Consider the following 25,636-nt stretch of genomic DNA (forward strand, 5'->3'; position numbering starts at 1 on the left):
GAAATAGTAATAAAATATGACAAAATAAAACATAATAAAATAAAACAAAAACTATCATATGGAAATTGGACAAGACAAACTAACAGAAGGAAAAGGGCCCAAGAGAAGGCACAAGAATCAGAGACACATTTACATAATCAGAAATCTCATAAAACACTAAACTGGAAGCCATAATATATATCCAGAGGACCTGGTTCAGACCTGTGCAGGCCCTGTGAATGCTGCTTCTATCTCTGTGAGTTCACAGTAGATTTTCTTATGTTGATTTAGAGGACCTTGTTTTTTGATGTCTTCCATCCACTCCAGCTCTTACAATCTTTTTACCTCCTCTTCTCGGGGTTCCCTGAGGTCCAAGGAGTGAGATTTGATGAATACATCTCATTTAGGTCTGAATCTCCCAAGGTCTCTCACTCTCTGTATAGATGTGGGTCTCTGTATTTCTTCCCATTTGCTGTAGGAGAAATTTCTCTGATGATGGCTGGACAAGCCACTGTGTTATCAATATAGCAAAATGTCCTTAGTAGTCATTTTGTTATTACATTTTTTTCTTTCAGACCAGTAGTATTTTGTTTTATGCTAGGTCCCTGAACTATCTAATCTCTGATTCTTGGTCAGCCAAACAATGTTGGGTATGCATTTCATCTCATGGAGTGAGCCTGAAGCCAATGAAATATCAGTTTGTTACTTCCCCAAGCTTTGTGTCACCATATCATTAACATATCTTACAAGCAGGACATCATTGTAGATCAAAGGGTTTGTGACTGGCTTGGTGTTTACATTTATCTTTAGGTTGCATGCAAAGTACATTACTATATCTAAGATGCTAGAGTGTAGGGGTGAAGGCTTTATGTATACACCTGCTCAACTTTCCCATGTTCAGTGAGTTATGTGAGTATTGTCTTCATCAGTGTGTCCTGGCAACAGCCTGAGTTGTTAGGGAATCCCATGTGACCCCTTTGGCCAACAATTCAATTACATGTAACCCAATCCAGGTACTGGAAGCTTCATTTGTTGGCAATAGATGGTTAGTTGGGATGTGGTTTCCCCCATTATCTGACAATTTCATTTAGAGTACCTTCATATGTAAGGAAGTTTCTACTGTATTAGGATTCCATACTACCTCTCAAATGTCCCTAATTTTCACTCTCCCCATTTCCTTTCTCAACTCCTTCTCTCTCCCACTTGTTTCTCCTGTTCCAGTCCCCACCATTCACCCATAATTATCTGTACTATTCCCATTTTTTAATGAGCTCTGTACTTTCTAGCCCTTACTCTGTATCTACCATCTGTGATCCTATGAATCGTAAGTTGGTTGTCATTGACTTCATAGCTAATATCCACATATAAGTGAATAATGCCATATTTGTCTTTCTGGGTCTGGATACTTCACTCAGGATGACTTTTTTATCTTTTTTTTACTTTATATAACCAAGTCCTTTTAAATGAAAACAAACATTTATAGACAATATTTGGGAATTTGGGCATCATTCTTTCCAAACTACTCAGGATGACTTTTTTTTTCTAGTTCCATCCATTTGCTGGTGAATTTCATGAGGCTATTTTTTTTAAAAAATAGCTGAGTTAATGGCTCCATTGTGTAAATATACCTCCTTTACTTCTGTTGAGGAATATCAATATTGTTTTCAATTTATGGCTGTTATGAATAGAGCCACAATGAACATGGTTGAGCAAATGTCTTGTGGGAGGATGAATTGGTTTATTTATTTATTTATTTTTTGGTATAGTTGGATCTTAGGTATATCGTTCCCATCTCTCTGAGGGACTACCACACTGATTTCTGTAGTGGCTGTACAGTTTGGACTCCTATAAATAGTGGATAACTGTTCCCCTTATTCCACAACCTTGTCAGCATGAATTGTTACTTGTTTTGTTGATCTTAGCTATTCTGACAAGTGTAAGATGGAATTTCAAAGTAGATTTTATTTGCCTTTCCCAAATGGCTGAGAATATTGAACCTTTCTTTAAGTGCTTTTCAACCATTTGGGTTTCCTCTCCTTTGTTTTTCAATAGATTTTTGTAACCATTTTTAAATGGGATTATCTTTTCTTAACCTCAAGTTTTTTGACTTCTTTATATATTTTGAACATTAGCCTTCTATCAGATGTGTAATTGGTTAAAACCTTTTCCATTCTGTAGGCTACTGTGTTGTCTGAATTATGATGCCATTTCCCATGTAGAAACTTCAGTTTCATGAGGTCCTATTTATTGTTGATCTTAGTACCTATGCTAATAATGTTCTGTTCAGAAAGTCTTTTCCTGTGTCAACAAGTTCAAGGCTTTTCCCCACTTTTTCCTCCATTAAGTTCAGTGTATCTGGTTTTATGTTGACATCTTTGATTCATTTGCAGTTAAGTTTTGTGCAAGGTGATAAGTATGGATCTATTTCATTCTACATGACAACACCCAGTTTTAGCAGCACCATTTATTGAAGATGCTATCTTTTCTCCAATGTGTGTTTCTGATTTCTTTATCAAAAAAATCAGGTGATGGACACAGTTCTTAACAGAACTGGACTGAATTCTATACTCACTCTTTGCATGTATTCACAATATAACAATATGTAGAAATCCATATTTTCTGGTATCCATCTTAAAACTAGGCTTTTAAATCCTAAGTTTGGAGTACTCTAAGACAAGAAAGTATAACCACACAAAAGGTGTAATTTATGACTCCATGTAGCACATGGTATATAAAATGATTCTGTCTCAAGAAGGAAAACATCAAGAATCCAGGAAAAGATTGGTAAGGGTCATGGGTAGCCAATTTAACTTTTAAACTGTGCACATTTTTCCTAGTTGGCATTATTTTTGCTTTATTTACTATGACCACATATTGACAAATTAAAAAGTCTTCCTAATATTCAGTTTTGGCTTTCTAGAACCCTTTTCAATTTAAAAGCACAATGTATTTAGAAATCAATAGACATCTTGCTATCTTTTTTGATTTTATTTATTCTTATTTATTTTTTACATTCCATACTCTTGCTTTCTTTTGATCACTTCCAAATAATAAGTTTTTAATACAATCTGTCCCTGGTTTTGGAAAAGAAATTTCAAAGATCAAATACTTTGGAGCATTATGGGAGTAGTTGTGAGGCACAAGAGGACTCAAGGATAAGTCTCTCTAATTATTGAGGAGAAGTGCTTTTGGTTCTATCTCTATACCTCAGAGTGGAAGTCTGTTGAGATTGGCCTATGAATTTCCCAAGCTACTTTTCAGAAGCATGTGCTGAGCCATGTCATTGTCACTGAACAACTGGGATTCAAAACTCTGACACCAGAAGCAGTAAATGCTATGGATTTTCAAAGTCACCATCTTCCCTTGCCCTGGTGTCATTTCTTGCATTACATTTAACTCCTCATTTAAATGTATCATCTATATACATTTTCCATGACTGCCTTGGCCAGAGGCATTTCCTTTGCCACTAAAATACCAACTACTTTATATCAAATAAGGCTGTTTACATTCAGTGTGCATCATTTCCTTTTTAATCTCTTTCCATTTTTATTTCTGCCTGTCTACATCCACTTGTCCTTTCTACCTAGGGAGTAAAACCCAGTGCATATATTTAATAAAGCTCCAGAAGTAAGTAACACTTATTAGGATAGAGTTGGGATGTTCTATTTTGTGAGATTAATAAAGTGTCACCATTAAAACCCAGAATTTAGTTACTATCCATTGGTGGTGGTAGTGACAGCATCAGCAGGTGCCAACCACTATAGAGATACATGGTGCTGTAGGTCTGCTTTATGGGGTTGTTTCTCAACACATCTTTGGCAGGTGGTATCTTTTAATTCCAGGGTGATGCCCAGCTATTCATCTGTTCTACAGGCTGTTTATTAAGCTTGTTTTTGTTGTTGGAGGTGGGACTTCAACAGAAATTACTATTTTAGTAGTATTTTCTTTTTTTCCTTAAAAATTAATATACAGTTACACCATTTTCTCCCCTTTTCCTCCTTCTAAATACCTTCCATATGCATTCTTGTGTCCTCTAAAAATCAAAGACATTTGTCATTTATCCCTGCCTCTCTTTCTGTACTGACCTCCCTTTCCACACCCCGGTTAAAGCCTGCACCCATTTTCCCCATTTCCTGATTCAAATCACTGACATCATGCTACTCCTGTCTCCAGAGCCCTTGTTACCTGCGCCATGGCCCCTTTTTATGCCCCTGGTTTCTGCAGCCACTCGAGGTTATGTACTCACATCTAGAGATTTGGTGTTAGGAGCCACAGATGAGAGGTTTTGTGACATCTGTCTAGGTGACCTCATTCGAAATAATCTTTTTTTTTTTTTGTTGTTCCATCTAATTACCTGTAAACTTTATGATTTTATTTTTCTTATAGCTGAATAGCAATGCATAGAATATTCATGTCACATTTTCATTATCCATTCATCTGTTCAGGGACATTTAGTTTGTTTCCATTTCTGAGCTCTGGTAATGAGAGCAGCAGTGAACATGGCTGAGCAAGTGTCAAGGAGTGGAATCGCTGAATATTATGGTAGTTTTGTTTTTAGATTTTTGAGGTTTCTATACACTGATTTCCAGAATCCTGGACCAATTTTCCATCTCACTGTCAGTGCACATGGGTACCCTTTCCCTATACACTAACCAACATTTTTTGTTGGTTGTTTTGTTGATATTAGCCATATTGACTGAGGTAAAAATGAGATCTCAAAGTTGTTTTTTATTTGTTTTCTCTAATCGTTTAGGGTGATGAACACTTTTTTTTTGGAAATATTTCTTAGCCATTTCTATTTCTTCCTTTGACAATTTTCTGTTCAGATACATAGCCCAGTTTTTGAATGAGTCACTTGTAGTTATTTTTACTCTTGTTTTTTTTCTTTATATATTCTGAAAATTAATCTTCTGTTGGATGCATAGTTGGCACAGTGCCTCCTAATCTGTGGGCTTCCACTTCACTTTGACTAGAGCAGTTGTTTTTTAGCTGTACAGAACTTTTTTAGTTTTATGTGGTTCCACTCGCCAATTGTTGGCGCTAATTCCTGAGTGAATAAAGTCCTCATCAGAAAGTCCTTTCCTATACTTATAAGATGTAGTCTATTCCTACATTATCTTCAGTAGTTTCAGTGTTTTGAGCTTCACTTTTAGGACTTTGTACCATTTGGAGTTATTTTATGTGCAAGGTGATAGGTACAGGTCAGATTTCATTCTTATCTATGTGGATATCTGGTTTTCCCAACATCATTCATTGAAGATCCTGTCTTTTGGTATCTTTGTCAAATACTATATGAAGAGATCAAATGCTGTGCATCATTAAGGGGGGAGTAGTGAGTTATTTAATATTCACAAGTTTGTGTGCTCAGTAGAGATTTGTTTACTGGTGATTTTTAGTTTTATTTATTTCCTAACATCTTAACTTCCAGGCATCAGGAAGTTACCTGTCTATCACGTGAACAAAGGAGACCTCAAATCCCACCCCTACAGGGACACACTTTCTCCCACAAGGCTACATCTACTCCAACAAGACCAAACCTCCTAGTAGTGCCACTTCTTGGGGGCCATTTTCTTTCAAAGCACCATATTCCACTCCCTGGCCCTCAAAGACTTGTAGCCATTCATAATGCAAAATGCATTTAGTCCAACTTCAAAAGTCCCCATAGTCTATAACAGTCTCAAATTTATTTTAAAGTCTAAAGTTCAAAGCCTTTTCTGAGAGTCTGCAATCTCTTCACTGTAATCCCCTGTAAAATCAAAATCAAAAAGCAGCTCATATACTTCCAACATATAATGGCACAGGGTATACATCACCATTCCAAAACATAGGGAAAGGGGCATAGTGAGGAAATACTGGATCAAAGCAAGACCAAAACCCAGATGGGCAAACTCCAAACTCTACATCTCCATGTCTGGTATCAAAACGCTCTTCAGCTCTCCAACTACTTTTAGCTTTGATGACTGCAAAACTCTGCTTTCGCTTGGGCTGGTTCCATTCCATTGGTAGCTCTTCCTGGCATGTATCCCATGACACTGGCCTGTCTAAAACCTTGGGATCCCTAAAGCTATCCATGCTTCTTCACAGATTTCTCAGTCACAGCTTTTCTCAATAGCCTCTCTGGGCTTCCATTCAGGGACACCGCTGACACATGCCTGGTCTCAGAGGCTTTCCTTAGTTAGGAATGAATATCCCATAACCCTTTTCTTCTGTCCTTGACTCTAAAGCCAGAACCATGTTGCCAAAGCTACAAAGTTCTGCTGTGTATTAGGTTGGAACATGATGCCTTTGTCCAATTACATCTTCAGCAGCTTTCTGATTTCAATGGACTTTGGCACTGCCTAAGTCCTTGAACCGGATATGCATTCAGGCTGACCTCAAACTCAGATAATTGCAAGTCTCTGCCTTCCAAGTTATGGGATTAAAGGCAGGTACCATGTACCACCACACCAGGCTGTAAGTCTTTATTTCTTCTACAGAAGTTGGAAATTTACCTGGCTAGGATCTTGCCCTGAGGTCACCACTCCATTCATCCATTTCTTAATCCATTTATCTCCTTAAACACCTTCCTCGTCCATCCACCTCCCTGGACTTAGCTCCATCCACCTTCCTGGTGCTCCATTTCTCCTCAAAGCTTACATTTTTAAATTCACCCTGTTCAGCTTGCTCCTTTCCATTATAAACATTCATTTGAGTTAACACTGATACTAGGCTGTTTTGAGATTTCCTCTGCTAGTGGAATTAATACTCTTCACTTTATTCTCAGGTGACTCTTTGGACAAGGGCAAAAGGCAGCCACATTCTTCAACAAAACATCGCAATAATGATCTCTAGGCAACACTCTAAAATTCTCCTCTGAAACCTCTTGATCCAGGCACCCACATTTTATCAAATCACACTCAGCACCTTTGTTTTCCATCTTCCTACTAGGATGGCCCATTAAGCAGCACTTAAAGTGCTTTTCTAACCCACAATCCCAAGTTCCATATTCCTTCAAAAATATGGTCATGCTTATCACAAAAATACCTAGTCCCTGGTACCAACATCTGTCTTAGTTAGGGTCTCAGTTACTGTCAGGGGACTCCATGAACATGGCAACTTTTATACAGGAAAACATTTAATTCAGTTTGGCGTGTATTTCAGAGGGTCAGTCCATCATCATCATCATAGCAGGATATGGGGACATGCAGACAGACATGGTGCTGGAGGCAGAGCTGAGAGTCCTACGTATTTTTATTTATTTATTTATTTATTTATTTATTTATTTATTTTATTTTCTTATTTTACATACTGATCCCAGTTCTCTCTCCTTCCCTTCCTCCTTCTCTACCTTTCTCCCCTGCCCCCACCTTCCCATTCCCCCACTCCACAGGGAGGGTGGTGCCTTCCAGGAGGGGATCAACAAAATCTGTCAAGTCATTTGAAGTAGGGACTAAGCCCTCCCCCTGCCTCTAGGCTAAGGGAGTATCCCTCCATGGGGAATGTGCTCCCAAAGTGCTTTTGTGCACCAGGGATACATCCTAGTTCCACTGTCAGAGGTCCCCTCTCACATGCACCCTGACCACCCTCCTCTCCCATTACCCCATCCCAATTCCACATGTAGGGCATGTGGTCATTTAAATTTGTCAAGTCATTTGAAGTAGGGCTAGGACTTCTCTCCTGTCTCTAGGTTAAGGCAGTATCCCTCCATGGGGGATGAGTCCGCAAGGTCCTTTTGTGCACCAGGAATACATTCTGGTTCCACTGTCTGAGGTCCCTTAGACTGCTCAGTCCTTCTAGCTGAGACCTGATGGGAGATGCCATTCTGTATATATGTTTCTCATACTGGTTAATGAATAAAGCACTGTTGGCCAATAGGAAAGGGAGATAGGTGGGACTAGGAGACAAGGAGGAAAGAGGAAGTAGTAAGGAGGAGTCAAGATGGAGAGTCTGGAGAGAGCTGGATGCCTGCCAGCTGGCTCTCCAAGGGTAAGAGGAGACCACCTGGAAATACATAGATTAGCAGAAATTGGTCAATAATTAAGACAGAGCTAGCCTATAAAAAACTAGTACCTGGTCTCAGTGTGTTATTTGGGGCTGGCATGGTGGCGGGACAAGACCGGCGGCGGGGAAAACCTTACTCCTTACATAGACCCATTTCAGGGGGTCTGAGTCAGTTCCATGCTAGATTCCCAGCTATCAGTCTGGGGGGCGAATTAGCTCCTCCTTGTTCGGGTCAGCTGAATCTGTGTGTTTCTGCAACCTGATCTTGTCCTCTCCCTCTGCATCTGGATTCTAGTTCAACTCAGTGTTTAGTAATAGGTGTTGGCTTCTGTTTCCAACAGGTACTAGATGAGGGCTCCATGATGGTGGATAAGTTATTTGGGGAATCTTACTATCCAGGAAGGGCATTTATGGTAGCCTTTCCATAGATGCTCAAATTGTTAGTTGGCGGCAGTCTTGTAGGTCTCTAAACCTTTCTTTTTTATTTATTTATTTTATATAACCAAGTCCATTTGAATGAAAACAAACATTTATAGACAATACTTGGGAATTTGGGTGTCGTTCTTTCCAAACTACTTCCTGCTGGTAAGGGGAGATGTCATGGGGGATTCGTAGAAGATTCAGAACTCCTGACTGTAGTCTGTAAGGCTGCTTTGTCCAGCTGCTCTAAGCCTTTCTTTAGGTTCAATTTTCTATTCAAACCAATAATGGCTCCCTCTTTTATGTTCTCTCTCTCTCTCTCCTATCTTCTGTTCCTACCCTGGCTCAATCTCCCTAGTTGCATGTGCTTTCCTCTCCTCCCCTTCTCTTACTCCTACTTCTCTCTCCATTCACTGCCCCCCCCCATTCCCATGTGCTCTGGGGGACTTGTCCTTTCCCCCTTCTGTGAGGGACTTTATATGAATCTCTTAGAATACACCTTGTATCCTGGTTCCTCTGGTGGTGTGAATTATAGTCTGGTCTAGGTCTAAAATCCATATATGAGCGAGGACATACCATGTTCCTCTTTTTGTGACTGGGTTACCTCATTCAGGATGGTTTCTTCAAGTGCCACCCACTTGCCTGCAAATTTCAAGATACCATTATTTTTTTTCTGTAGAGTAGTAATCCATTGTGTAGATGTGGCACATCTTCATTATCCATTCTTCAGTTTAGGGGCACCTAGGTTGCTTCCAGGTTCTTGCTATTACAAACAATGCTGCTATGAACATAGTTGAGCACATGACTTTGTTGCTTGGATGAGGATCATTTGGATATATGCCTAAGAGGGGGATTGCCGGGTCCTGTGGTAAACCAATTCCCATTTTCCTGAGGACCCACCATACTGATCTCCAAAATGGCTGTATGAGTTTGCACTCCCACCAGCAGTGGAGGAGTGTTTCCCTTTCTCCACATCCTATCCAGCATAAGTTGTCATTGGTGTTTCTAATTTTAGCCATTCTGGCAGGAGTAAGATGGTATCTCATAGTTGTTTTGATTTGCATTTCCTGATAGCTAAGGGTGTTGAGCACTTTAAGTGTCTTTCAGCCTTTTTGATTTCTTCTATTGAGAATTCTTTCTTCAATTATGTACCCCAATTTTAAATAAGGTTATTTGGTGTTGTGTTGACTAGTTTCTTGAGTTCTTTGTATATTTTGGAGATCAGCCCTTTGTCAGATGTAGACTGGTGAAAAACTTTTCCCAGTCTGTGGGCTGCCATTTGGTCTTGTCCACTGTGTCCTTCGCCTTACAGAAGTTTCTAAGTTTGAAGAGGTCCCATTTATTAATTATTGATTTCAGTGTCTGTGCCCCTGGAGTTATGTTCAGGAAGCAATCTCCTATACCAAGTTGTTCAAGGGTACCTCCTACTTTCTCTTCTAAGAGGTTCAGTGTGGCTGGATTGATGTTGAGGTCTTTGATCCATTTGGACTTGAGTTTTGTGCATGGTGACAGACATGGGTCTATCTGTAGTCTTCTACACACCCTCATCCAATTATGCCAGCACCATTTGTTGAAGATGCTTTCCTCCCCCCATTTTATTCTTTTAGCTGTTTTGTTGAAAATCAGGTGTTCATAGGTATGTGGGCTTATATCAGGATTTTCAATTCGATTCCATTGGTCTACCTGTCTATTTTTATGCCAATACCAGGCTGTTTTCAGAACTATAGCTCTGTAGTAGAGCTTAAAGTCAGGGATAGTGATGCCTCCTGAAGTTCTTTTATTGTGTAGGGTTGTTTTGGGTATCCTGGGTCTTTTGTTTTTCCATATGAAGTTGATTATTATCCTTTCAAGGTCAGTGAAGAATTGTGGTGGGATTTTAATGGGGATTGCATTGAATCTGTAGATTGCTTTTGGCAAGATTGTCATTTTTACTATGTTTATCCTACCTACCAAGAGCATGGGAGATCTTTCCATTTTCTGGTATCTTCTTTAATTTCCTTCTTTAAAGTCACACAGTCCTTATTATATAGATCTTTTACTTGTTTGGTAAGTGTTACACCAAGATACTTTATGTTGTTTGTGGCTATTGTAAAAGACGAGGTTTCTCTGATTTCTTTCTCAGCCTCTTTGTTGTCTGAATAAAGTAGGGCTACTGATATTTTTGAGTTTATAATGTATCCTGCTAGTTTGCTGAAGGTGCTTATCAGATGTAGGAGTTCCCTGGTAGAGTTTTATTGGGTCACTTATGTAAACTATCATATGTTCTCCAAATACAGACTGTTTGACTTCTTCCTTTCCAATTTGGATCCCCTTGATCTCCTTTTGTTGTCTTATAGCTTTAGCTAGAACTTTAAGTAAAATGTTGAAGAGATATGGAGAGGGCAGCGTTTTCTTTATCCTGACTTTAGAGGAATCACCTTAAGCTTCTCTCCATTCAGTTTGATGTTGGCAGTTGGTTTGCTGTATATTGCTCTTATTATGTTTAGGTATGTTCCTGTTATCCCTGATCTCTCCAAGACCTTTATCATGAAAGGGTGTTGAATTTTGTGACAGGCTTTTTCAGCATCTAGGGAGATAATCATATGGTTTTTCTTTTTCTGTTTGTTTATATGGTGGACCACGTTGATAGATTTTCATATGTTAAACCATCCTTGCATTACAGGGATGAAGCCTACTTGGTCATGGTGGATGATTTCTCTGATGTATTCTTGAATTCTGTTTTCCAGTATTATATTGAGTAGTTTTGATGTTCATCAGGGATATTGTTCTGTAGTTTTCTTTCTTAGTTGTGTCTTTGTGAGGCTTGGGTATCAAGGTGATTGTGGCCTCGTAGAAAGAGTTTGGTAATGAACCTTCTTTTTCTATTGTGTGGAACAATTTGAGGAATATTGGTATTAGTTCTTCGTTGAATTTCTGGTAGAAGTCTGCACTGACACCATCTGGTCCTGCTTTTTTTGGTTGGAAGGCTTTTGATGACTACTTCTTTTTCATTGCAGGTTATAGGTCTATTTAAGTTGTTTGTCTGTTCTTGATTTAATTTTGGTAAGTGATAGTGATCCAGAAATTGTTCATTTCCTTTGAATTTTCAAATTTTGTGGAATACAGGTTTTCAAAGTATGACCTGAAAATTGTCTGGATTTCCTCTGTGTTTGTTGTTATGTTCCCCTTTTTGTTTCTGATTTTGTTAATTTGCATGTTCTCTCTCTGCTTTTTTGTTAGTGTGGATAAAGGTTTGTCTATCTTGTTGATTTTTCTCAAAAATCCAACTCTTTGTTGCATTGATATTTTAGTATTGTTTTCCTGGTTTCTATTTTGTTGATTTTAGCCCTCAAATTGATTATTTCCTGACATCTACTTCTACAGGGGGAGTTTGCTTCTTTTTGTTCTAAAGCTTTCAGTTGTGCTGTTAATTCTCTAATGTGACTATCCTCTGTTTTCTTCATATGGGCACTTAGTGCAATGAACTTTCCTTGTAATACTGTTTCAAGTATTGTTTGGGTATGTTGTGTCCTCATTCTCGTTGAATATTAGAAAGTCCTTAATTTCTTTATATCTTTTTTGACCCAGGTGTGGTGCAATTGCGCATTGTTCAGTTTCCATGAGTTTTCAGGTTTTCTGTGATTTGTGTTGTTGTTGAATTCCAATTTTAAAGCATGGTGGTCTTATAAGATACAGGGGACTATTCCTATTCTCTTGTATCTGTTGAGGTTTGTTATGCCACCTAGTATGTGTTGATTTTAGAGAAGGTTCCATGTAGAGCAGAGAAGAAGGTAAATCCTTTTTGTTTGGATGGAGTGTTCTGTAGATGTCTGTAAACCCAGTTGAGACATAACTTCTTTTAGTTCTTTTGTTTCTTTGTTGAGTTTCTGATTTGTGGTCCTGTCTAGTGTTGAGAGTGGTGTATTGAAGTCTCCCACTATAAGTGTGTGAGTTTTTATGTGAGGTTTGAGTTTTAGTAGTGTTTCTGTTATGAATGTGGGTGCCTTTGTATTAGGGGCATAAATGTTCAGAACTGAGACTTTGTGTTGATGGATTTCTCCTGAGATGAATACGAAATGACCGTCTTCGTCTCTTTTGATTAATTTTGATTTGAAGTCTAACTTGTTAGATATTAGGATAGCCACACCTGTTTGCTTCTTGGGTCCATTTGATTGGAAGACATTTTCCAACCCTTTACCCTGATGTAATGTCTATCTTTGAAGCTTAGATGTGTTTTTTTGTATGCAACAGAAGGATGGATTCTGTCTTCGTTTCCATTCTGTTAGCCTGTGTCTTTTTTAGGTGAGTTAAGGCCATTAATTTTGAGGGTGAGTAAGGACCATTAATTGTTTATGCTTGTTTGTTTTAGATTTGTTGTTGGCAGTGGTATTGTGAATATATTTGTCTTGATTTACCCTTGGTTTCTGGTGTAGTGGGATTATCTGTTGCCTATGTCTTTGTGAGTTAACTTCCTTGGTTTGGAGTTTTCCTTCCAAAACTTTCTGTAGGGCTGGGTTTGTAGATTTGTATTGTGAAAATCTGGCTTTGACATTAAATATCTTGTTTTCTCCATCTATAGTCATTGAGAGTTTTGCTGGGTATAGCAGCCTGGGATGGCATACATGGACTCTTAGTACTTGTAGAACATCTATCCAGGACCTTCTGGCTTTGAGTGTTTCCATGGAGAATTCAGGTGTAATTTTGATAGGTCTGCCTTTATATGTTACCTGTCCTTTTTCCTTCACTGCTCTTAATATTCTTTCTTTATTCTGTTTGTTAATTGTTTTGATTAGTATATGTTGAGGGGACGTTTTTCTTTCGTGCAGCCTGTTTCGTGTTCGGTATGCTTCTTGTACTTTCATGGGCATGTCCTTCTTCAGATTGGGAAAGTTTTCCTCAATAATTTTGTTGAGTATGTTTTTGATGCCTTTGAGCTGGGCTTCCTCACCTTCCTCTATATCTATTAGTCTTAGGTTTGGCCTTTTCACGGTGTCCCACATTTCCTGGATGTTTTGTGTTAAGGATTTGTTGGATTTACAATTTTCTTTGGTCGATCAATATATTTCCTCTAGTTTATCTTCCGCGCCTGAGGGTCTCTCATCCATATCTTGACTTCTGTTGGTTATGATTGCATCTGTAGTTCCCAGTCTTTTGCCCAGTTTTTCTATTTCTAGCATTCCTTCGGTTTTTGTTGCCTTTATTTTCTCTATTTCAGTTTTCAAGTCTTGAACTGTTTCCTTCACCTGTTTAATTGTTTTTTTCTTGCCTTTCTATACTTTCTTTAAGAAATTTGTTCATTTCCTCCAATTTTTTTGTTCCTTTTTTTCCATTTCCTTAAGGGATTTTCTCACATCTTCTTTGAGGTCCTTTATCATTTTTATGACAATATTTTTTAAGTTGTTCTCTTCTGCTTCATCTGCTTTGATGTGTTCTGGTCTAGTAGGTGTAGATACCCTAGATTCTGGTGTTGTCATGCTTGTCTTTCTGTTGTTAGGTGTTTTCTTGTATTTCTGTCTTCCCATAGCTTCCCCCAGTAGGTGTTGCTGGGGGTCTGTCCTTCTCTTTATGGTACTTTCCTGGTGGGCTTAATTGGGTCAGAGGTTCGATGTCTGTATCTCTGGATGGTCCAAGCTCTCTAGGAGATCTCTCCACAGACAGGGGCCTGGTGATGGGGGTCAGCAATCAGCCTCCAGCTGAAGACTAGTTATGGGTATCAAAGATCCTGAAGGCTGGGACTCAGGATGTTCCTTGTGCCTATAGGCAGATCTCGGCTGGGCCTGGCACTCTCCATCTGAGGCCTCTTTAGCAGAGGCCCTGTGATGGGGGTCAAGGATCCTGCTGGCAGGAACTGAGAGTGGTCCTGCAGAGATAGGCAGATATCTGGGAGGGGCCCAGAGCTCCAGTAGAGGACTAGTGGTGGGGGCTGAAGACCAGGCATGTGGAAATTAAGGGTGGTCCTGGAGGGATAGGCAGGTCTAGTGTGCTGAGAGCTGTTCCTGGAAGTTTCCTGAAGGTGTTTGGATTGTTGGCTCCACCCTCTGTCCCAGTGCTCAACCAGAGTAGTGGGACAGTAGGCAGGGTAGGGGACAGGGTAGGGGGAGGACAGGCTCTCGGTGAGGATGTGTGGGGGTGCATTAGACCTCCAAGAGCGTTCTTGATGGGGACAGCACATAAGGGCAGGGGGATCTGGGGCCAACCCTGGGAATTCCTGGGGAAGGGTATAGGGAAGAGTCCACCCAAATAGGTCCCAGACTTGCCTCTAGCCAAGGTCTGGCGATGGGGGACAAAGGCTGGGCTGATACTCAGGATATTTCTGCACGGATAGGTGGATCTAGCTGGGACCTCAGCATCAGTCTTCTTCCAACAAGTCCTTATCTACTCCAACAAAGCCACATTTCCTAATAGTGGTACCCACTTTGGAGCCCATTTTCTTTCAAACCACTGCAGCATGGATTTTTTTTAAGGCTGTTTGTATCATGAAAACTTCTTTCTCCTTCAACTATGCCAGATAATATTTTGGGGCTTATTGAGTTTTTCCATTCCATCTGCATTTCAGTTGGAGCTCTCCTCTATATTTCTATCTCTTCATTGAATTTGTTCTCAAATTCTAATTGTCTTCATCATTTCATTCAGCTTTTTGTTTCTGCTTTCTTGGGCACCATTCATATTCATATTCTCTTTAAACTCATCCAATTGTTTGTCTTCTTCAGACTCCTTGAATTCTTTTAAAAAGTATATGATTGTTACTAAAAATTCCATGCCCCAGGGTTCACATAGGTAATCCTCATCAAAGAATATTTCTATAGGACTGGTGGACTTTGGGTAGGAAATACCATTTTCATATTCATTTCATACTCTTTCATATTGTGTGTAATTCTGTGATAAGACCTGGGCACATGGACATGGGCATGTGCACTTCTTTTGTTAGTTTTGTGTTTATATGGACAGAATAGGCTGGGAAAGAGCATAGGATGTGTGCCTCAGATTGTTTCTGAAAGTTGGATGTAGTCTGGGTGGGATGAAGTCAGGCAGATAAAGGCAGCTGAATGGAATGTAGGATATTAATCCTAGCAGTCCTGGAGTGTGAAGGCAGCATGGCTGGGCATGACCAGACTAGGCTTGTGCACTGGATGTGGGGTAGTCTTATGGATTGTGGATGGTGTATGGTGGGAGGATCATGATGATTCCCATGGCTGGCCCTAGAGCAAGGTGTACACACTTAAAATTACTACTTTTAGTTGAGTTAGGGTTTCTTTTGCCAGCAACTAAGGAGGCTGAACGTATATTACAGTGAGCATTTTCCCAAAGCAAGAGGGTGGGTCTTCTCCATTCTTTATCACTACATGTTGAGCTAAGTTTAGCAAACTTCTCTAAATCTCAGGACCCTATGCAATGCCATTTGTGAGAATATGTATGCATCTCGTCTAATGTTTTTTTTTGTGAAGTGTACTATGTTTGTTTTATGATATGCTATTCTCTCATTCAAGATCAATTAATGTGTGTGTCAAAACAACTTTTATATATTCAGCTACCCTTTTAAGCATGTGGAAGAAAATTAATCTTTGAAGTCTAATGTCATTACCCTCAGGCTAAACTGAGTTTTCCCAGATGAGATGTAGTGGAGGTAGATCCCCAAACTGTCAGTCAAATGCATATGCTGTCTCTCTTCTTTATTTTGTTCTTTCACACTCTCCATCCTTTGCCCCTCCCCCAGAAGCTCCAGCCTATTTTCTGACATCTCAGCAGCTACTGTGGACTCCTAGACTCCCAGGCTCCCTAGGTAACTGTACCACGCCCTGCTGATTGCTGACTCATAACAGGATGCGCTGAGGCTAGACATCACCATAGATTATCAGGCCTCCTTTTATGCCCTTGAGACGACAGCATACTTTATCTCAATGAGAAGTTCTCAGACCAGGAATAAAGAGAAGTTAATGCATGGCAATCACTCTCTCAACTGTATTTTGCTGCTGTCTCACCCTCCACTCTTATCTGCTTCACTATCTTTCAGCTTCATTTCAAATGATGGGAAATAGTGACTGATTGGAAACACAAAAGACAAAAGGAGGGTGGAAGTGGAGTGGGGTGGGGTGAGGGAGGGATGAGAGAGATGGGAAATGGCAAGAGGGGAAAAAGGAAAAGCATATCACAGTATTAAATCCCATCACACACAGGGGATGGTCCCAAGACAGCCAGAAGCAACTGGGGAATTCATCGCTGAGATCACTGATGTACAAGTTTTAATTCCAGTGTTCTGTCTGATGTCCCTCCTCTTCATTTTGTGTGAGTGCCACCAGTGATTTGAATGCACATCATGCTGTCACCCACAAAAGACTTATTCCGAGGACTGACCTCTATGTTAGGTTGAGTGGAAATTTCTCAAATCCTTACCCAGAGAAGCAGCTGAATTGCACCAGGGAAAGAAAATCATCCGTATTTCTAAATCTTTATATAAAAATGATGAACTATCAGCATCAGCAGACCATAAGACCATTTGTCCCAACCTCATCCTTTACAGATAAAGAAATAATATCCAAACATTTTGAGCACATAGCGCTTTGTCAGAAGAGCCCAGAATAGTTTTCTGTGGAACTGTGGCAAGAGGGGTGAGGATAGGATCAGAAAGGAAGAGACTGGATTTGGTAGGGGAAGCTTGTATTAATAATTCATTCTATATTTGTGTTTTCAGAATTTGAGAATGCTTTTTGATAAATTATTCATGGCAGAAGGTAAAACAAACATCACATGCTATAGTACTCTGATCTTATCTTTTTGAGAAGAGCCATTTCCCGAGTCCAGCTTAGGGCAGTGACATTAGTCCATTAAGCTCTCTGCATATAGTCAGCAAGCATTTTTCATAGACATACTGAAATGCCCCGGAGACAAAGACAGTCTCTCCTCCAGGGGCTACTGTAGGATAAGCCTGAAATATTGGCTTTTGGAACTTAGCTGATGACTCCATCTAAGGCTGCAGGAACAGAGTCCTGGGTTCGATAGACCTCTGTGAAAGTAGGCACAGAGTTCTTCCTTAAACTCATCCATTGCAGTGGCCATGACACTTCTCTCCTATCAGCGGGTGCTCATCATAGGGCTTGAAGAGCAAAGAGTGGAGCAGAGCAATGAAGGAAATCTGGTGACCCTTATGTGTCTTTGTGTGTGTGTGTTTGTGTAACCCACTGAGTTTAATTATGGTTTCTTACATATGCATGGGTGAGGTGTCGTTTATTGGAGCAGGGACAACTCAGTGGCTAACAGCTAAAGAAAATGTCTTCCCTCCCCCAGCCATCACTAATAGCCTACCATTTCTCAGGAGAGGGTGGGACCTCATGAACCCCTCTCCCGTGCAAGACAGATTGTAGATAGGTTCAATCTTGTTGGGGTAACCAGTTACTTGAGTAGAAGACAGCTGCACAGAATTCCTCCACATATAGTCTTTCTACTCCATCTTCTATTATGTTCCATTCCCTGAGCTTTGGAGGGGTTGATATTGATGTTGATGTCCCATTTTAGACTGAGTGCTTTCAAGTCACTTGTCCTTAGCACTTTGACCAGAGTTTTGAGTCTCTGCAGTAACTGCTACCCACCGCAAAAAGGAGTTTCTCTGAATGACCTTGTCCAGCACAGTCTGAAGAATCATCTATTACAGCCATTCTTCCAATTTCTAATGAGTGGACTCATTATGCATCGAACCAAAGTAAAAGAGTAAATATCAAGTGGCAGATAGACAGATGGCTATCAGGCTTTTAAAATATCCAGCAGAAATCAAATAAGGAAGTCTCTTTTAAGGCAGTCAGCTGGAGTCCCCACTGAGAGTCCTGGGTAGAGCAGAGTGACAGTTTAGTTACGGCTTCTAAATAAAAGAACAAACAGTGACAGACAGGGGTTGCATAATCAAATCTTATCAAATCAGGTACACATGTCTGTCAGAAACCAATGAGGGAAGCTGAGGAAGCTGGAGTCCCTGATAGTGTTCTCTCTGTAGATAGCTTCTGATGGTTGAACTTCCAGACTCTCTTGCCTACTGCAGGTACCGTTATGCCATGAGTTAGACGACAATAACCTCTTTTGGAAACGAGAGGTCTCAAGAACATGGCGTTTCTATTCATGGACTGCTTGCTGTTCTCTTCCTTCTTTGTCAATGAGTGAGGGAAGTCAGTCCATCTACAGACAAAGGGCTTGGGAAGACAATTTGAGACAGACATGCTTAGGTCTGAAATGGTTCTTGCTTCCAGAGCCTGCTTTGCAGTGAGTTCAAACAAGACATGACAGTTTACTAATACAATGTATACATACCATAGGCACTAAGGTATGGGTATAGACATAAATATTTAGAGGCAGTTTGATGGGCACAACATGTCTATTTAGCATACAACAATAGATGCTTTTCCCTGTGGGTAATGACAACCAGATTTCAAGTTTTCAGTAGAGGCATGAATTGCCTCCTGTGCAGTGCAGTGTGTCTCAAATTCAACTAGAAAGCTATTGGTTACCTAATAACACTTTGCTTTTAAGGCCATTGGTTTTGAAGGCTATGGACTGTATTTGCCATAAAAAAAAAGCCAACCCCCAGTTCAATTAGACTGAAGTTGTAAGTAGAGTGCTTGCTACTAGGTGAAGTTGGGGACACCACCAAAGCTGTGGCAGAATGTTGATTACAATCTTGAAAACTAGTTGTAAATCTTTAAAGGAAATATAATCCTTTCCAAATATGTATAAAGATGTGTGATATTTGTGTGTAAATGTATCATGTGTGGGTACATATAGACATGTTTATGAAGGTTCATGTTGATATCTTCTTCGATGACTTGCCACCTTATATGTTGAGATACAGTCGCAGAGTTTTTCACTTTGGCTAATCTGGTTAGCTAGATTACTGCTGGGACCCCCGTCTCTACTTTCTAATTCTAGGGTTACAGATAGTCCACCATTCCTACCCAGGTGCTGGGAAGCTGAACTTGGATTTTCACATTTTCCTGGCAAGCACTTTACACTCTCAGCCAACTTTCTTAATGTCTTTCAGACATAGAGAGTCCTTAAGTGAAAAATGACAAATGGCTTAATCCATGCTATCAGAAAAGCAGCTGAATTTCTTTAACTCAGTAAATTGAGACACAAGACATAGGAACTCAGTGGGCTGAAGCTAGAGCTGCACTTTAAGTGCAGGTCTGTTTGAGGAATGCCAGCAGGTTCAGCTAGTTTTCTTCTATCTCTGTGTCTCCCTCTCCCCCCTCCCACATCCTACCTTGTCATACCCCTAGTCAACGAGTTTATGAATACAGGGTTGAGATTCATCCAGAAGTATGTGAAAATGCTGTTTCATGTTGCCTGGATCTATGAGGAGGAAATTATTCAGACAACAGATGCTTCTGAGGGTAGAGTAGCACACTGAGGCTTTGGCAAGGAATACCTTGTGGATTTTAACACAGTTCTTCCTATAAATATCACAGTGGCTACCAACCACAAGTAGGGCATACCTGCCTGTCAGCATTAGAAAGGAGCCTATGCACATTTTTGTGTAGCTGTTATGTTTGGTCTGTGTGAGATTGATGTGCTCAAACCAAACTGTGTAAATAACAGGAAAAATGTGTATGTATGCTTGACAAAAAGAAACCAAACCAAAGCCACTTCTGGGGTAAGACTTGACTTGAAGAATTTATTTTTCAAATAGAGCTCTCCTCATCACTGACACTCTTTTGTTTTTTTATTAGCCATGGAATTCTCTTTTTGATGGAAAAATTTAATGTTGTTCCCTTTGGGAATATTACTATATTTTAATGATGCAAGCTTGCAGACATGTGTTTCAAACTGTTGCTTTTGTAATATGAAGTGAAAACCCTAAATATTTCTCTCCTTTGGGTAGAATTTCTTGTATTCACTCTCTGTTCATGCATTTACCATTAGTTTCATTCAATTCACTTTTGTTGCATACCAGGAAGGGCTCTAGGCAGTGGGATATGTAGCTCAGTTGACACAGTGTTTGTTAAACATGGGCAAATTCCTTGACTTGAGCCCAAGTACTGCATCAAGCAACCATGATCCTGCATACCTGTAATCCCAGTACTCAGAAGCAGAGGCTGGAGGATTAGAAGTTGAAAGTCATCCTCAGCTACAGTAAGACTGAGGCCAACCTGGGTTACATGAGTATCTGCCAAATAAAAGAAACAGATAGTTCAGTTTATACGAGTCTTGAGTAAGAGTGTGGTAATATTTGCTTGTACAAAAAAAGACTGTCTGACATACAGCAAAGGACCACCAACCTACAGTTCACACCACCAGAGAAGCTAGGATACAAGGAGGATCCTAAAAGAGACATACATGGTCTCCCACAGAAGGGGAAAGAGACAAGATCTCTTGAGCATATTGGGGGGGGAAGTGAGTGGAGAGTGAGTTAGGAGAAAGAGAAGGGGAGAAAAGGAGGGGAGAGGAGAACATGAGGGAGCAGGAAGATTGAATCAGGGGAGGATAAATAGAGGAGAGCAAGAAAAGAGATACCATAATAGAGGGAGCTATTGTAGGTTTGAAAAGAAAACTGTACGAGGGAAATGTCCAGAGACATACAAGGATGACCCCAACTAACAATCTGAGCAATAGTGGAGAGGCTACCTTAAATGCTCATTCCTGATAATGAGATTGGTAACTAAGTTATAAGCCACCCTAGAGCCCTCATCCAGTAGCTGATGGAAGCTGAAGCAGACACCCACAGCTAAACACTGAGCTGAACTCCTAGAATCCAGTTGCAGAGAGGGAGGAGTGATGAACAAAGGGGTCAAGACCAGGTTGGAGAAATCAACAGAATCAGCTAACCTGAACAAGGGGGAGTTCATGGACCCCAGACTGATAGCTGGGTAAACAGCATGGGATCGACCCAGACCCCCTGAACAAGGGTCTCAGTTAGAAGGCCTGGGCAGTCTATGGGACCTCTGACAGTGGAGCCAGGATGTATCTCTGGTGCAGGAAAAGGACTTCAGGAGGACATTCCCCATGGAGGGATACTCCCTAGCACAGAGACACAAGGGAGGGCCTAGGCCCTACCCCAAATGACTTGACGGATTTTGATGATCCCTCCTGGAAGGCCTCACCCTCCTTAGGGAGTGGGTGGGGAATGGGATTGGGGGAGGCATGGCAGAATGAGAGGGAGAGGGAACTGGGATGGATATGTAAAATAAGAAAAAACAAACAAAAAAAAGGCTATCTGAGGGTCAGAGAATGGAACTTGCCACTAGTTAACCATAGATGTCTGGAGGTCTGTACAGACAGGAAGTGAGGTAGCTAGGCAGAAACAGGATATAAGCAGGGAGAAACAGGAACTCTCTTGTCTGCTGAGGGGATAGGAGGTAAGGTGTGCTGTGATTTGCTCCTTCTCTCTGACCTCTCAGCCTTTCCCTCTCTATCTGACTCATGCTTTTTATTATCTAGACCAATTAAGAACTCAATTTACATGAGAGTGTCCGTTAGCATTGCCACATCTGTCTGGTGATATATTGTGTATTGGAGACCTGAAGGGAGAGAATGAATGCAATAGAGGCCTGTCCTCTTGGATGGACACTTAGCCTACAACTCTCATATCACAACTGTTGCCCTTTCTTCTCCCTTGTTTGAAGATTTTGGCCTTTGGCTCCTTCTATTTAGTATTAAATGTTCATTGCTAGAGCACCCAGTATCTGTGCTCTCTCAGTGGTGTGGATTATTCTCACTGTAAGTTCTTGTGTACTGAATCGCGTCCAGGCATGTTGCTTGTCCACTGTGCTGTTTCTCTCAGGTTTGGTCCTAAGCAAACTCTTGACTCTCTGACCTTGCTGCTTTGTGCTTAATTTTTTTTTTCTTTCTGGTCATGCTCCCTAATTTTGTCATAGGAAAATGTTCTCATTTCTTACCTTACTTATGTGCACATATTAAAGTTGCTACCTTCCATTCTGAGGCCGAAACAATCCAGTCATGTCTTCTGCACCCCGTGAACTACTTTGCAGGTTCCAGAAGCAGCGTCAACACCACCATCTTAGGTGCTGAGATGACAGTCTGCAGCTCGGCATGTGGATCCGATCCAGGCAAATCTAGGTGATTCTTTCTACCTTCAGAGACGATCAAGATTTGACTGCTTCCAACCACCCTACTACTATTGCTGCTTCTTTCCTGGACTCTCAGAAAATACCTCTCACTTCAGTGCATGTGAAGTTCAACAAGGCAGCCAGAGTGGTTCCTCTTAAATACAGGTTGTGCTGGGATGACACTATTGGGTACACTGGATTACCGTATCACACAGTAAACATCCAAGCCACCCTGTAGCCTTCACAGCTCTACACACCCTTCAGTTCTTGTATGTACTGACCACCTCTCTTTCCTCAAGCTCTTAGACTCTACTCTGTCATTCTGCCTCTACCGTTGCACCTGTTAGTTCCTATGCCTTCCTTTTCATTTAGTGTGCAAAGGAAATAACTCCTTCAGTTATTTTAAGTCTGCACAAAATACCATTTTCATTCCAAGCCATGTTCAGCCCTCAGCGCTGAATTTTATTTTTATTGTCTACGTTTGTTTCTCTCCTTAGTCGTTATCATTATTTCCCTGCCCTTTTAGTTTGCTCACGCAACATGTTTATTTTTGACTGTACCACTAACATACAAGCCCCTCAACAGGTGGTATTTGCCTTTTTCACTCAATGTTGTATGCTAACTACTTCGTGAGTAGTTGGTAAATATTTGCTGAATGTGTGCATGGATGTGCCGTCCTATAGAAACACAATGTGAAGCCCAAATATAATTTAAAAAATTCTATTAGCCACATTAAAAATTTAAAGAATGGCACTTATTTTAATATTATAGTCTGCTTAACTTGGAATGGCCATGTTATATCTTCACAATTCAGTGGGGATTTGACACTTCCAATATATCTGAATCTATACCTATGACTAACAACTGCTGAGCTTGTATTGGTCCGGGGTGTCCTGATTAAGTAGGCTTGGGTGACATTATCTAGATTTGAATGTACACAACTACACACTGTTGTGATTTGAATGTGAATGTTGTTCACAGGCTCATACATCTAAATACTTGGTCCACAGCAGATGATGCTTTTGGGGAAAGTTGTAGAATCAGGAGGTAAATTCTCACTGGAGGGAGTGGATCATTAGGGGCTTATCTTGCAGCTTTACATACCCATGTTCTGGTTTTCTCTGATTCCTGAACACAGTGCTATCTGACCAGCTTTCTTCCTGTCCTGCTGCCAAGCTTGTCTCATCTGATGACCTTCCTTCCCTTCCATGATAGACTGTAGCACTCTGGAATGCTAAGTCTGAATAAATTCCTCCCTCCTTGAGTTTCCTTTGTCAGGATATTTGATGACAGTACTATGGCAGTACTAAGAAAATAACTGAGACAAACAAATGCACAGATTAATTTATTCATCTCAGTTGAGCTGGGAGTATCTCTGCAGAGATACTTTAGGATTAAATGAGATAATAAGCTATAATCCATAGAGCTACAGAGCTAAGGTATAGAGCAGTGGTTCTCAATCTGTGGGTCCCTTTGCTCTAGGGCTAATGTATGTGTAAATGCACTTGCACACAAGTAACCATGCAGGACCATCAGAAAACACAGATACTTACATTGTGATTCTTAACAGTAGCAGAATTATACTTATGAAGTGGTAACAAAAATAATTTTATGGTTGTGAGTCACCATAACACAAGGAACTCTGTTAAAGGGTCACAGCATTAGGAAGGTGAGAACCAGTGGTATAGAGGAAGGGGCCAAGGGTGGGGCAGGTAGACCTTCCTAGGGAAGGGAAATAGAATGGATAGTTAAGGATGGTGGAGGACTGGACTGGGAGGATCAAGTGTGGAGGGGATGAAAGAGGGATTATGGGAAAGTTAGCTAAAATTAAGGGCCATCTGAAGAATAGTATAGAAACCTAATACAGTAGAAGGTTCCTAATATATATATATATATATATATATATATATATATATATATATGAATCTAAATGTACCTGCCAAATGATGGGATAGAACCCCAACTGGACATCTTTTGTTACCAAATGAGACTTCTTAAAAAGTTATTTTAATAATGGCTTAGAAGGAAATTTCCACCTTCTATCTCTTCTACCATATGAGGATAAAGCTTTTGTTCCCTCAGGAGGACGCAGATTTAAGACATTATCTTGAAGGTACTGAGTAGCCCTGTCTAGACACAGTCCTACAGCAACCTTGCCCCTATCCTTGTGACATCCAAACAGTGAGAAATAAAATTCTATAAGTGCTAGGGTCAAGAATTTTGTTATGGTGCACAAATGGATCAAGACATATCAGTTATACTTTAGCATCTATTTTTCATAAAGCTGTGTCTATTTCTATGAAAAGACACCACGGCCAAGGCAAGTTTTTATAAAAGAAAGCATTTAATGGGGTGCAGGCTAGCTTACAGTTTCAGAAGGTTAATTCATGACCATCTTGGTAGAGAGTATGGCAGGAGGCAGGCAGGCACTAGAAAAGTAGCTGAAAGCTCACATCTGACCCACACACACTCAAAAGAAAGAGAGAAAGACTGGGTCTGGCATGGGCGTTTGAAACCCAAACATCTTCTCCAACAAGGTCACACCTTCTAACCTCTTCTAAACAATCAGCTGACTGGGAAGTGACATGGCCATGAGCATATCATTCAGTTAACAATCATAGACTCCAGGGTATCACCATTCCTCCAGGCCTTAGTGTTCCAGAAGTAAGCAAAGCGAATGGAGGATGTGGATAATGAACAAGGCTAAAATAACTACTACAATGGTAGCTAGAAGCAACTACAGTAGGGGAGAAAGGAGCAGAGCAGGCAAATGTCTGGATACCACAGAAGGCACAAGGTACAGGAACCCAGGTAGGTTGTGACCACTAGAGATGAGATGGTGGCATGAGTGTCACAGCCCCAATCTGGAGAACCAAGGAGGGGCAGGATCAGTGTTGAGTAGACTGAGATAGCTATGTGGAAGCTTCCAGAACCGTAGAGTTGTCTGATGCTGTCATCTGAACAGGAACAGCAGATCGATCCCCCAAAAATCATGTATAAGAAGTGAAAGGGCTATGCACGCAAGCTAAAGAAAGCCTTTGTACATTGACTGTTAGGTCATTTCCCTGTGTGGCAGGCTGACCCTACTCCAAAGGCTGCTAACACCAACTCAAAATTGTGCACATTCAAGTATTTAAAACAAAACATAACACGCAGCTTGATGGTCCCTATTGTATGTTTTAAGAAACTGTTTCCAAAGTCTTACAGACACATAGAAGACAAACCCCAGGGCT

This window comes from Phodopus roborovskii, unplaced genomic scaffold (genome assembly GCF_943737965.1).
Source record: "Phodopus roborovskii unplaced genomic scaffold, PHOROB, whole genome shotgun sequence".
NCBI lineage: Eukaryota > Metazoa > Chordata > Mammalia > Rodentia > Cricetidae > Phodopus > Phodopus roborovskii.